The sequence below is a fragment of the Orbicella franksi genome, chromosome 11 (assembly GCF_964199315.1).
Source record: "Orbicella franksi chromosome 11, jaOrbFran1.1, whole genome shotgun sequence".
Classification (NCBI taxonomy): domain Eukaryota; kingdom Metazoa; phylum Cnidaria; class Anthozoa; order Scleractinia; family Merulinidae; genus Orbicella; species Orbicella franksi.
In genome coordinates this window covers 7,034,061-7,048,552 of record NC_138155.1, presented here as the reverse complement: position 1 = coordinate 7,048,552, position 14,492 = coordinate 7,034,061, and the positions used below count along the sequence as shown (strand labels likewise).

The 14,492-nt window shown below is 37.5% G+C and overlaps 1 long non-coding RNA gene and 1 pseudogene across 4 annotated transcripts in view; one reads left to right on the top strand and one right to left on the bottom strand.

Moving 5' to 3' along the window:
- The window catches only part of LOC145502481 (uncharacterized), a 46,960-nt pseudogene that overhangs the window by 23,999 nt on the left and 8,469 nt on the right, over positions 1 to 14,492 (bottom strand). The window contains exons 4-9 of the transcript XR_014051339.1: positions 14,004 to 14,397; positions 13,106 to 13,524; positions 11,365 to 11,490; positions 10,385 to 10,790; positions 6,986 to 7,380; positions 6,278 to 6,403 (exon numbers count right to left, since the gene is read on the bottom strand). The product of XR_014051339.1 is annotated as an uncharacterized LOC145502481 (transcript). The remainder of the gene's footprint in view (positions 1 to 6,277; positions 6,404 to 6,985; positions 7,381 to 10,384; positions 10,791 to 11,364; positions 11,491 to 13,105; positions 13,525 to 14,003; positions 14,398 to 14,492) is intronic.
- LOC145502473 (uncharacterized) lies at positions 53 to 4,805 on the top strand. 3 transcript variants are annotated; one of them, XR_014051331.1, is made up of 2 exons: positions 53 to 506; positions 3,258 to 4,805. It is a non-coding gene; the product is annotated as an uncharacterized LOC145502473 (long non-coding RNA). The 3 variants fall into 3 exon arrangements; XR_014051332.1 differs by having other exon boundaries at positions 53 to 854; XR_014051333.1 differs by lacking the exon at positions 3,258 to 4,805 and adding an exon at positions 773 to 1,540.

The following is a 14,492-nucleotide window of genomic DNA, read 5'->3' as shown; positions in this document are numbered from 1 at the left end:
TAATTTTAGGTTGCGCAAAAAAAAATTTTATCTGTTCGGTTATTCTAGAGGAGCTTGTGTATCTCGTACTTATTAGAGCTTTTTTGTCCAAATTCCCGAAAACGTTAGGACTTATCGCCTTTCCGAAAATGATAGCTGACTTTTTTTCGGTACCCAAAATGACATTTTGTTTTTTTGTTTTGTTTTGGTTTTTTTTTTTGGTGATTGCTACCGTTCTGTGCTTTCATTGCCGTCACTGTTATCCCAGTCCCTTTGTAAGAGCATACCAGCCTTATGAGTGCCCGATCTCCAACAAACAGGAATCAGCGGTCTTCATGTTAGGTACCAGGTCCTCTCGGTTCTCCCGCCATGTTTGGCAGTGCGTTGGAACTAGCATCGAACTCGAGCTCTGTTTTAGCGGGTCGAAATCCACTCTACCTTCGCTTCGTCATCGTGCACGGTTTCAAGGCAAAGTTTTCCGTTACCCAGAAGCTGAAGATAGCGATTACAGGCAACAACAACAACAGGTAAGCAAGTTTTGCATAAATTGAACGAGTAGAGTAAAGTAACGTCAAGATACGTATACATTTCGTTTTGCCTTTGGTTGTGAATGTGTCATTATCAAGGAGAAGTTACATTGCTTGTGGAATCGACTTTGTCGATGTTTACCTGCTGTGCATAAAGGGCTTTATTATCTGTTATTATCTGTTCTCGATAACCGAGTAAGAGCATGCGACATTTGTTATTGCCTTATATGCACCTTATGATTCCTTCTGATGCATTCTCTTGTAAGGTTATGTTGCCCTCTGATGTGAATGCTAGTAAGCTAAAATGTAATGTGCCATCTTCAGCAGAGAAATTTCTCTTATGCTAGTGTAAGTATTCTGAAGTTACTCAAGTGTCTATAATAATTATAAAGAGGTATACATGTACCTCAAACTGTCATGAAAACTACACAGGACTTGAAAAAAAAAAAAGGAAGAGTAACTTGCCCAGGCAGGAAAATCTACCTGTCTTGGACAACACAGTATAGTCAATCGATTATTTCATAACAATCAATAGGAATTAGTCAATGATATCAGAAATCAATAAAAGGATTCGTCATGAGTAATCGATTGTGATCAAATTTTCAATAAGCATTATCAATTTTGCTGATACTAGCTTATCTTTTAAGCAACATTTAATAAGAAAGAAATGAACAAAAGATATAAAGTGAAATATGAAATCATGAATACAATTGCATAAAAACATAACATTGTATCTTGTAAACAGAATATTTTGCTGGCATACATGTATCGGGGACTATGTTTTGGGGGTCTTTGGTAGTGCCTTTGAAATCTACATAAAAAAAGTTACAATCAAACATTGTGTTGAGGGACACAATTTTTCTACAGTTTATGTGAACTAACAAAGAGAGGCCAACTTTCAATTGATTCTCTAATGACTGATAAATTTGGTAAAATCAAATTGATAACTTGAAACATCTCTAGCATGTGAGTATGAATTTCTTTCAATTGATTGATAGCACTGATAACACTTACATTAATTTCAATTTATTGATTTATATCAATTTGTGGATCAATTTCAGTCGATTGCCTTACCCTGGGATGACCAGACAGCATTTTAGAGACCTGTTACAGCTGTACATTTTACTTGTACAAAATTGGGCTCTTACCAAACACATGCAGGTTTCATGTGTCATGCATCTGTTCATTCATCTGTAGCAGGGCAGGAAAAAAATTGTAAGTCACTTGCCCAGTGGGCCAGTCAATTTCAGTTTTCACTTGCCCCCATTTAAATATTAGTGTCCAGTGTGGTGGCCAGTAAGGAAATCAGAGGACAAATGCCAATGAAGTACGCTCGGATTCCTAACTAATTCTTGCTTTCAACCTAATAATTAACTAATCTTTAGGTCTTAAGTTTTGAAATGGAATGACTGGAAATTATCATTTATCAAGCTGGCATTTTTAGTCAGACTCACAAGACTACTGAGGCTACATTGTAATTTCACGTGCCCACCGGGCCACTGAACTTCTATTTTCACTTGCCCAAGAGCAAAATTTACTTGGCTCAGGAAATCAGACCTGGTTTTTTCCTGCCCTGAGTAGATCACAGATAACACCAAAATGTGGTAAAAACAAAAAATATTTACATAAGCCATTACCAGAGTGTGTCACAGAATCTGTGAATTTTTCAGGCATGTGTCACTGATGTTCTTACCGCATTTTGATGTCTTCTGTGATCTATTACTGAACAGATGCGTGACAATGTAGAATCTATCTGCTTCATAATACATAACAAAGAAACAAAAACAAACATTTATGACATCAGCTGTACCTTTGTCCACCAATAGAGCATAAGTGCATGTAAGAAACAATCAAATTGTGCCTGCAAATAACTTGACTTATTATTTAAACATTGTTTGATAGGAGTTTGATTTATTGTACATGAATATTACAATGTAGAAGATAGTGAACATTGACTATTTACTGCCACACATTTTGACTTTAGTTCTTCTACATCCTCTGACATTCAGTGCCTTCCAATCAGAGACGCAAAGTTTTTGTCACACAGTAGCTACAGATGTAGATGTAAGATCTGTTTGATTGATGAATATTCAGGGCTCAAAATAATGGCCGGTCAATGGGCAATGTCTGGCCAGAATGGTGACTTGACTGGCCAAAAACTTCACTCGCCGGTCATGTTGACCAGTCATGTCATGTTGAGACGGTCACGTTGTTCATTCTTGAATAAACAATCAAATCCCCAACTGTAAATCTGAGAGTTTTTAATCTCTTTTTTATTATGACCTCTAATGAAAACATACACCAATGCATACACGTATCTGTTCGAACGGCTAAAGACCATTAGCTTGCTGTTTGTCATGCGTTCAAGATCGATAGGAATGCCATTCGAGTGACTGGGGTTAAATCCATTCAGAAAAATGTTAAGCCAATTTTTAAACGGTCTAGCAGTGACTGGAACAAACAAACTATATTTGTAGGTTTAATTTGGCTCACATTACATGTACTTGATTTTCGCATAAATATCCTAACCGGCCAGAAACAAGACGTGACCGAGCTAAAATTACTTTGGCCAGTCAACATGACTGGCTACAGTCCGATTTCAAAGGTCACATTATAAATTGGAATGATAAGAAACAAAATAATAACTCCAATGTAAAATTCACTGATTGATATCATACACAGAATTTGCTGATTCATACTCAGACATAGCTTATCTTACCGGTATTTAACGAATTGTTTTGTTACTTGTAGGATGAAGTAAAATTGAGAGTGGTCAATACATGCGTACTCCTTGGCATTGATGCTTGATCAGGAAAAAATCAGCCACTGAGAAGTCTACAGTACTTATGACTCTATAAGGGGTCCAAGGCCCATTTCTTGAAGGCCCTGGAAACTTTTGGGCCCACAAAGCCATCTTTAATTGAGCTGTGTCTAGAAACTAAGAGCTGTATATGCCTGAAACTTCTTGTGTGAAGGAAACCTCTGTTCATATTGAGAATAAGCGATTAAAACAGCTCTGTAAGCATAAGATTTCAGATTTTGGTATGGCTTTCTGGGTGCAAAAACTTTTTGGGACCTTCGAGAAATGGGCCCCTGGTGCATTACAGTCTAACATGGTGACCTTCAACACTTTGATATGTTCTGGCAGCTTTCTGGCATAAATTCAACCACTTTAAACATTATTTTTTAATGCTTTGAAGTATCACTTACACTGTACCTGTGTTAGTGAATTAGCATCAAATTTAAATATCTTAGATTGCTAGGTTGATACTTATTGTTCAATACAGCAGCTATAAGATTTCATCATAAAAAGAAAAGGTTATGTTTACATACATGTAGTACCAGAACAATAATTTATTAACTTATGATGTGTTATGGGAACTATGGTACTAGATAGGCCTTTCAATTTCAACAGGCCCCTATGAATTTTTTTTTTTTACAGTACAGTTTTTTTTTATCACAAAAAGAAAAAGTAAAATTTTGAATATTGTTTACAGTGAATGTTTTGTCAGGGGTCCAAAATGTTTGTACTGTTTGGATTCCGTACAGTTTTGGAAAAAGAAGGAAACTGTGACTTTGTAAACATAGCCTAAAAGATGTCAGAAGCCTTGTTTTATGTTATGCAATGTAGTATTCCCTTGGCATGAATGTTTTTATGATGAATTTAAAATGTCAATCTCTATCTTGTGGTAAATGTTTTTTCTCCCTATTTTCTGTTATTTCAAAAGAACAATTCACTCTATGAAAAAAGTTGATCAATACTTCACACTTACATTGCAGTAATTTTTGTAATGAGGTAAAGGTAAAGTCTGCATACGAGCCACATGGCCCAACAGGCTGGAGCTTATCCCGCTTTCTGTAGCAGGAAGCGACTAGGACTATTTCTGCTCCCCCTGGATGAGATGCCAGTCCATTGCAGGGTTACCCCACCATTAAATTCGCTGCTACCCACTTATACACCTGGGTGGAGAGGCACTGAGAGTAAAGTGTGTTGCCCAACAACACAACAGACTGTACCCGCCTAGAGCTTGAACCCGGATCGCTCGATCAGGAGTTGAGCGCATTACATGTAACTACGAGGCCATTGTGCCTCCCCCATTTTTCATTATTAAGGCTAATTTAATCCTACATTAATTACTTAGTAAGAAAAAGACTTTATTCATTCATTTTATGACAAAGGTATTATCATTATGTTACATTTGACTTTGTGGATTTAGTATATATTTAAGACAGGTATCCATTCGCAAACAATTTTAATTTAGTAATACACCTAAATTGCAAAATTTTTACTAGTTGTAGCTGACAACAGTATAGTTCTTAATCATTTTATTATTTACAAATTAAATAGAGCTGAATATCACATGGTTTCGCACAATCTTGAAAAGGTCTTGAATTTTAGTAGTCTTTTTGAAAAGTGCTTGAATTCAGTTAAAGGAGCTCAGTCATGGTGTTTTAAAATATTTTGGCCATGCACAAAATTACATTTAAGTTGTCTTGTTATGGATAGATAGAAAAGAAAACATGTTTTATTTGTTGCAATGTATACATTGTAAACCTTATTCATGGCATATAAAAACTATTTGAATTTTACTGAGTTTGTTCTGATTGCAATAAATTTCTGATTCTGTATAAATTTACATATTATCTACTATTATAATTAAGGTCAACAGATTTGATTACAATAAAACAGTACATTCCATGCATTTTTCTTCAAGTTATTATTTACAAGTCATTTATCGTACAGGGTTTCTGCCTCCCTTTTTCGATTTCCATGTTATTTAGAGGCTCCCTTTTTCCATTTCCAGGTTATTTACAGGCTCCCCTTTTCAATTTACAGGTTATTTGCAGGCTCCCTTTTTCAATTTACAAGTTATTTACAGGCTCCCCTTTTCAATTTACATGCTATTTACAGGCTCCCTTTTTCGATTTCCATGTTATTTACAGGCTCCCTTTTTCGATTTACATGTTATTTACAGGCTCCCTTTTTCGATTTACATGTTATTTACAGGCTCCTATTTTCGATTTACATGTTATTTACAGGCTCCCTTTTTTGATTTACATGTTATTTACAGGCTCCCTTTTTCGATTTACATGTTCTTTATGGGCTCCTTTTTTGATTTCCATGTTATTTACAGACTCCCTTTTTCGATTTACACGTTATTTACAGGCTCCCTTTTTCGATTTACATGTTATTTACAGGCTCCCTTCTTCGATTTACATGTTATTTACAGGCTCCTATTTTCGTTTTCCATGTTATTTACAGCCTCCCTTTTTTTATTTACATGTTTACAGCCTCCCCTTTTTTATTTACATGTTATTTACAGTATTATGGCACCCTCCCTGTATTAAATTTACATGTTATTTACGGGTTTCCAGGTTGAATCACAAGAAATTTACAAGCTATTTACAGTATTTGCAGGAACAGTTTACATGTTATTTACATGATCTTAGCCCTTTGCTTTGAAACATTTACAGTGTTTTCTTCATCATTTACATGTTTCACTTAAAATATTTACATGTTATTTACATGAAACCTCCAAAACATGTAAAAGGGGAAAAATCATGTAAATTATTCTTTACAGTCTTTTTTTGATTATTTATATGTTAATTACATGTTATTTACATACTCTGTAAATTTTCAACTTTTCCAGTGCCAAGCAGAAAAAATACAGGTGGTGACGCAGCTCAAATCATCGATTTCGCTCAAACTTAGCACAAATGTAGGGGAACACAAAAAGTAACTCATTGCGGAAATACTTGAGCATCCTTACCATAATCACAGTTTTTCCCATCCGGCTTGAGTGCAATACCCGTTGGACATGCGCACTGAAATCCCCCTGGCTTTAGAAGACACAAATAGCTGCATAAACCATTGTCTTGAGAACAATTATGGGGTCCTAATGACATAGAAATTAAGCGATGCAATAGTCAACGTTCAATATCTCAGTCTTCTAACAAGACTTCAAGGTCCCAGAGAACCAAAAAAAAAAAAAAAACCTTTAAACCCCCCTTTTTACCAGAGGAGATCTGAATGCAATGAAGAAGTGGAAAATTTAGAGCTTAGTCTTGAGAGCCTCGGACTTATGTTACAATTGCAATGTCTTTGACGCTGATCTATTAGAGTCTGCGTCTCTGAACGCAATGCAACATACCAGATAGATATGTTTTTCCGCGATGGTAGAAAAATTCAGAAATGTATTATCTATGTAACTTTCGACTCAGAAAAAAAAAACAACAACAACAACAGCAAAAAAAAAAAAACAGAAAGAACAAGAAACAGGTGGATTTTTGGATCCTTTGTATTTTGTCATTTGCTTTTCTAACTTTCCTGATGTCAGGTAATTATAAAAGCTAAAAAAAAGTTTTACACTAGTGCATAGCAACTCTTAAATGACATTAGCAAAAAGAAAGTAATCATTTTAGGTTCATATACTATGTACTGTTAGTAGTTTAAAGACTAAGAAATCCCAATAATTAACCTGAAAATATTAGGGAAGGATCAAACACGTGAATGTCCGTCGGCAGTTGCAGGCCAGTTACCATCACATCCTGATTTCCACTGGCTAAATTGAAGCTTGAAACGCTCGTTTTATTCCAATCGGTCCAGTACAGCATGCTGTTGTACACAACTAGGCCAAAAGGATGGATGTTGTTCCCAGATGACAATATAAGCTGTCGATTTCCTCCAGTAAGGTCTGATGTCTCAATTTTGTTTAGTTTGGCATCAGCCCAGAAGAGACGGTTTGTCGTTTGGTCGATAGTAAGTCCATTTGGCCAAACAAGGTTTCCAGTTACAATGGCTTGTCTCGCTGAACCATCCATCCCCGCCATCTCGATCTTTGGACTGGCGCCCCAATCTGTCCAGTACATCGTGCTGAAAGCGTCAAAGAGTACGGAAACATTTTGTGATTGAACACGGAATAAGGCAAGAACACGAGGGGCGCGCAGCAATACAAGAGGTTAATACATCCATCGATATCCGAGTTGAATGAATGCCTAAGTATGAAAAGCTTTTCCTCCTTGGACAAATTATCGATCGGCTGATGGCTGATTTTAAATATTGAAGTAGCGGTATCATTCAATTAGGGTGAAAAAATAGATCTAACCGAATTCGCAAAAACATGCCCGCATTGACTCAGAGACAGTTCCAGCGGACAGAAGTCCTCTGACCACCCCCCTGGCTAGGAGATTGGCCCCTCACGCATGCACGTGGCATGGACCACTCTAGCAGAGTGCCATGTCAACACAGAAGCCTCAAAAAAGGTCAAACAACTGAGTAAAATACCCAGAAACACAGTCAATATCAATCTTATTTAACACTGAAAACCCAAATTCTAGCTAGTTGGGGGTGTCAGTACAAGACACCCTCCCCCGCCTGCTTTTGACAGCTGGTCCCCAGCAAGCCCCCAGCAGATAGACCAGTCATTGGGCCATGTGCCCAGCCTGGCCTTGACGGAGCCCTCCCTGGTTTAAGGTCGCTGTGTGCTTAGCCTGGATTCGGGCTTCGCCCGAATCAAGGCGAAAACCTAGCAGGAATGTTTTTTTTGTGAATTCGCTAAGATTATTCTGCCTGAGAGTGGTTACGAGCTGAAAGAAAAAAAAAGTGTATATATATATATATATATATATATATATATATATATATATATATATATATATATATATATATATATATATGTCTGAATTTATGAAAACCGTGTTAAAGACTTTGCACCAAAATAGCGGGCATGTTTTTGAAAAAACGGTTAGAAAATGTACATAAATATGGCCATGTCGCACCGAGAGTGCTATCTACCTCGTGTACTCTTAATAGAGTCCATACCATGCCTATACAAGCCTTTAAAGTCGCTGCAAAATGAGTCGAACGAGCCAAACAAAACTAAATTAGTGCTAAATTGATCATTTGGTTCGCCGCGGCACTAATTTAGACAGGCTTAACCTCTGCGATTTCACCTAAATGACCTCACTATGTCTTTACTGTGGGTTAAATTAGCCAGTCACGCTAACAAGAGCATGGTAAGCAGTGGAATCGGTTATTTACCTCTATATTTCAGCCAAAAAGTAGCCGTTACGTGACATTTCATTTCAATATCTGACCGGATTCGCAAAAACATAGCCATAGAATTTGACTTGTCACTGATAATCTAACTTGCTACAATTCTGTCCTAGAGCTAGCTTTCCACGAGGCTTATCGTAGCTCAAATAACAGCAAATAACTCTCCTGTATGCCTTTTGAAGCCAGGAAGACTAAATTCACCGTCTTTTCGTTGAATCATGAATTGTACAATTTAATTAAGAGTGCTTTTAACATGAAATTGGAGTCTAAATCAACACGAACGTACAGATATCAAAACCGCGGCGGAGAGCTAATCTATCGCTTTCTAAAGGCCTGCATCGTCCTAAATGGACTGAACAAGAGCTTCCTACATCGAGAATCGATTGAACTTCAGACAAACTAGGCCATAGTTAGCAGTAAGCGAACACTCAACATGTTGTCGTTACGTCAATTATCGCCCGGAAGCCACGCAAATAAATTTCTTCCGCGCTAGCGAATCACAGACAGTTCTGATACTTAGCTAAGCCGAGAACGCCTAAAATTGATAAAACAAGGAAATTCTACTCACGATCAGCGCTTGAACTCATGTTCTTCTCTCTCCTCGTGGCCATGTTTTGCTCGCAAATAGCAATGTCCCGGATGTACTTCAATTTTGTCGAGCGCGGAATGGTACATCCAGATTTCAACAGTCTTTAGCTACATCAAAGTTCAAAGCAAATGACGCCAACAGCAGCTAGAAATGTCTAGTCCATTGCACGTCTAAGCCCTAAATTGATGTGGCGAAAGATTTTTGCTGTCTAAAGCAAGCACAACATTATCGCCACAGGGCAAACGGCCTTCTGTTACGGGACTAAATGTGACCCGTACAGTTTACACATGTCCTCAGGCCCGCCTCAGGTACGATAATGGACGACGCTTACTAGCAAATCGTTAGACTTGGGCCTTCACTGGACTTAATGATGTCCTCGGGCAGACTTCCTTTAGACAGCAAATACAGAACGCTAATCGGTCGCTCCTTGTCAGAGTCACCGCGCGAACTGAATTCAGGCGAGTGTAGCCTGGGCTAAACTTAACGCAAATTGAAAAAGGGGGGGGGGGGGAGGGTCGATAAATAATGAAAAAAATACCTAAATAAATGAAACATGCGGCAAGGAGTTCCTACATTTCATGCTAGGTAAGATTTACAAGCTGCTGTCATAGCGAAAGCAGAAAACAAAAACAAAGAAATGAAAGAAAAAAAAAAAATCAAAAAACACCTGATTCAGTCTTTAACACCGTTTTCATAAATCCAGACATATATATATATATATATATATATATATATATATATATATATATATATATATATACATACACATACATAGAAAGTTAAAAAATTGTGAGGACGGACAACTTCTGACGTAAAAAAGATTAAAAAATTTAGTAAAAAACGTTTCGGTCAGAGACCTTCTTCATTTATTACAACTTTTGAATAAAAACGAGCTTTAAATAAGATTAAGGTGCTAGTGGTTACGTAATTACAAGTGACAATTAATAAAAGTACAAAATCACGTGAAAGAGCAAAAAGTGGTGTTAATTAACAAAGACCAAAAAACAAAATCAACTAAACTAAATCGAGGTTCTATTTTAGTAACCAATTTCGCTTCAAATAATACAGTATCTGCACTATTATGAGTAAATGCTATTAGCTATGTTATCTTGAAAAGAATGCTGGGACGAACATTTATCGTATGTCACGCCGGCTAATTTCACCTCACAGAAAGAACAATGCTGAAAGAATTACTTTACGACCTTCCAATTTTACGGCATCCGATTAACTTACCCATTTCTCTCATCCAGAATTATCGCTCTTGGCTTATCAAGTCCATCTTTGATGAGCAGTTTCCTGCTTGTTCCATGAAGCCGAGCCACTTCAATCCTATTGGTCCCTGTATCAGTCCAGTAAATATTTCTTGCCACGTGGTCAATGGCTAAGCCTTCAGGACTCTTCACGTTACAGCGAAACAAAATTTTCACAGCAGTTGCATTGAAAAAAGCGCTAATTATGAGACCTTGTGCAATGTCTGACCAGTACACACGTTCTTCAACGGGGTCAAAGTCCAAAGCTATTGGGCGTTGATTTCCAAGATGACGAAACAAAGTTTGTACCACAAAGTAGTTAACATCCAGTGAAATAATATTCGTCGATTTGGCGTCGGCGTCAGCAAAAATGATAAACTTCTTCACTTCTACGATAAGAATTACAAGAAGTAAATGAAAACACATACCTTGATTTGACGGCTTGACTTTTTTCTCTCGGTGATGTAGAAATACTTATTGTACAGCTCCTGACAGGGTCAAAATCTCTAATACATTCTTCTCCTTTTTTGTCAAAGGAGTCATTAGAGCAAACTTATTTTTGGATCTCAAGAGAAAGAGTGAAGACTATGGGTTTGAGGCGACCTTTAACAAAGAAGTATTTAAAACTACACTTGGCGGGTTGAGGACAGTACAACATGAATAAACGTCTGGTTTAAAAAAAAAAGTCGAAAATTTCGCTTAACTTATATAGAAGCTCATACTAAATTTGTTACACGGGTATAATATAGTTAAAGATAATTCAGGAGTTATTTTTCCGTATAAAAAAAAGTCGACCTTGTACCCGGCTTGGCAACGAAAAGCAATTGTTTCCATTTGAACTGAATTAATGTGCGAGTTGCGATCTAATTTGCGGTTTTTTAGACTGGATAGCGAGGAGTAAAATCGCTAACTGTATTCTTCGTCGTCAGACGCAATGCTTCCACTTTTTTTCAGTAGACTTACTGTCTTCGCAGGTCTTGTTATCTTGCTTTACTGCCAAACCAGTAGGACAAATGCATTCATAACCAGATTTTGTTGCGACACAAAAATGGCTGCATCCACCATTGTTAACAGCACAAGGACTTGAAGCTTCAATGAAACACAATGTAAAAGAAAGTTTGTCACATAATGTACGTAAACGAGCATAATGGCGCGCAGTAATACGGGCTTCCTCATGGCGTGAGCACTAATAAACTTAGTGAGCACAACAGTGTACATGGTAAAATGACATTATTAGGCACGAAAGTGAATTAAGACCTAGACACAAGCATAGCAATTGACGAAATTGCTGATGAACCAAAGCAGACCAAAAGCAACACCACCAAAGCAGAACCATCGGCGCCAGCGCTTTTAACTAAAACAAGAGAGAGACGATACTCGATCCCGCTTATAATGTACACCTACAAGAACACACATGATATACTCCTGAACTAGAACACATAGATTCTAGAAACAATGTAAAAAGTTTACGTATGTATTTATCTTTCTATATTATAATGAGGATGACAATAAGTGAAGTTGCGTTGTACAGGTGAAAAAAAAAAAAAAGCCTTTCGCTGAAGACAACACGGTTGCGACCACCTCTCGTAAGCGACAACCTCTCCTCGGCGACCAGTTTTTCAAAACACCAAAAGTTTTTAAGTCAAATCATTCTATTTGGGACTTCTGAACTTGTAAGCGACCACCTGTTATAAGCGACCGCGGCCACTTTTATAGCTAGAAGTTTGAATTTTCTTTTGTTTTTACCTCCCGTCAGAGACGACTTGACAGTTAATAAAGCGAAAATTGGATAATAAGGGGTTGTAACATTGCCGCAATCTTGAGTAGTGCAAGAGCAGGAAACTCCTCAATGGGAAGTACCGGATGATTTCTCGAAATTGGCTCGTCCCATGAATAAAGCATTCAAAAATTTAAAGAAAAAAATGCACATGCACTGTACCCTATCAGTCTTAAAAGAGACGACCTTAAATGTCCTAAAATTATCATACTGCTAATGAAGCAAAATTTCGATTCAATATGGTTTAAGCTCTCGTAAGCGAGTTACCCTGGCGCTTTTGCATACACCTTCAATCAATCAATCAATCAATCAATCATGATCAATCAATCAATCAATCAGTCAGTCAATTAATCAATCAATCAGTTAATCGATCAGTCAATCAATCAATATATACAACCAACCAGCCAACCAACCAAACAAACAATCCATCCATCCATCCATTCATAGATAGATAGATATATATAGATAGATAGATAGATAGATAGATAGATAGATAGATAGATAGATAGATATATAGAAAACTTGATATTCATCGATCGATCGATCATTTAATCAATTAATCAATCAATCAATCAATCAAACAGTCATTCAAAAAATCAATCAATCGACCCAATCAACGAATCAGTGAAATAGTCAATCGGTCAGTCAGTCAGTCATTCAGGCAGACAGGCAGGCAGGCAGGCAGTTTATCAATCACTTCAAAATAATCGACCCAATCAACAAATCAGTGAATTAGTCAGTCAGTCAGTCAGTCAGTCAGTCTGGCAGGCAGGCCGTTTATCGATCACTTCAATATAATCGATCCAATCAACGAATCACTGAATTAGTCAGTCAGTCCGTCAGTCTGTCAGTCAGTCAGTCAGGTGGTCAGGCAGGCAGACAGACAGTTTATCAATCACTGCAAAATAGACGAGTTCTTTTCATGACATGAAATTTCCTTTTAAATATCTGCTGGTTGTCGTGAGCTGTCGTACGGTACGATGCCCATAGGCTGCCCACCATTGATGCTATAACTTCGAAGCACTTCCCCAGTCGAGGCGTCCAGTTGGTGAAACTCTTCATACGTATTCCAATCCGTGAAAAATAAGAAAGGGGGAATTAATGCAACTGCAAACGGATGTAAGCCACTCTGTTGAAAAAGTAATTTTCTGTCGTTGCCATTGTAATCGACCGATTCGACCTTGTCAGTTCCCGCATCCACCCAAAATATTCGTTTGTTTCCTTTGTCGAGGTCAATACCATTAGGCCAGGAAAGATCTGTTGTTACAATGGCGAGCCTTTGATTTCCAGTTAGTGAAGCTCTTTCAATCTTAGGGTTAACTCCCCAGTCAGTCCAGATCATTAACCTCAATGAAAGAATCAATCAATCAATCAATCAATCAATCAATCAATTAATTGCATGTCAGCAAAAGATTCCCTAAATATAACTCACACCTCCAATTGTCCTGAATGATACGAGAACAGCGAAGGAACACAAATTTCACTCCGTATCAATATGTCCAGAGAAGTTGAACCAATAATCATGATCCTACATATGCAATTCGTTATTGCTTAACGAAGGAAAGAATTGTAAAACATAGATAATCCAGGTAAAGCAACGTGTTGTATTTTTTTCCCCCTAAAATCAGTAAATAACCATATCTTTTATAACCCTATTACATCTAAGGTAAAGGAAATCACGCCCTTGTATAAATTTAGGATATTCGAGTTACCGATTCTTAAGTGATTGAGCGGAGTGACATAAGTTTGTTAGTTCGAGAAAAATCTTAGCTTCTGTAACCAGAAATAAATTCTAAAAAGATACATTAATAACAATAATGCATACCCATTATCGAGGTCCAGAGCTATTGCTCTGGGTTCCTCCAGTTCCGAGGAAACGAGGCTGCGTTGGTTATTGCCATTAAGATCTGATATCGATATTTTGTCATTTGTCGTATCAGTCCAGTACAGCTGTGATGTCCTCCAATCTACCGCCAGTCCATCACAAACTCCAATGCCAGTGACAATTGTCGTCGTGCTTGCTACGTCAATGTGGAAGCGTTTGATGTTTTGTTCTGTTACATCACTCCAAAATATGTAACCCAAGCTAAAATGGACATCTATGGCAACAGCTCTGGTTAGACCCGAGATAATAGAATGAGCAGCTGCAGTTGTGTAGTTAATGGCAACAATGTCCGATGTGTTTGTCACCAGTAAACAAGGTGGACTGCATAACGTGGCTAAGAACAGGGAGAGAGAAGAAAAAGGAACGGAACAAACGTTATCATATAAGTGGAGAGAGATGGACTTAGGTTAGTAAGTACGCGGCACTTAT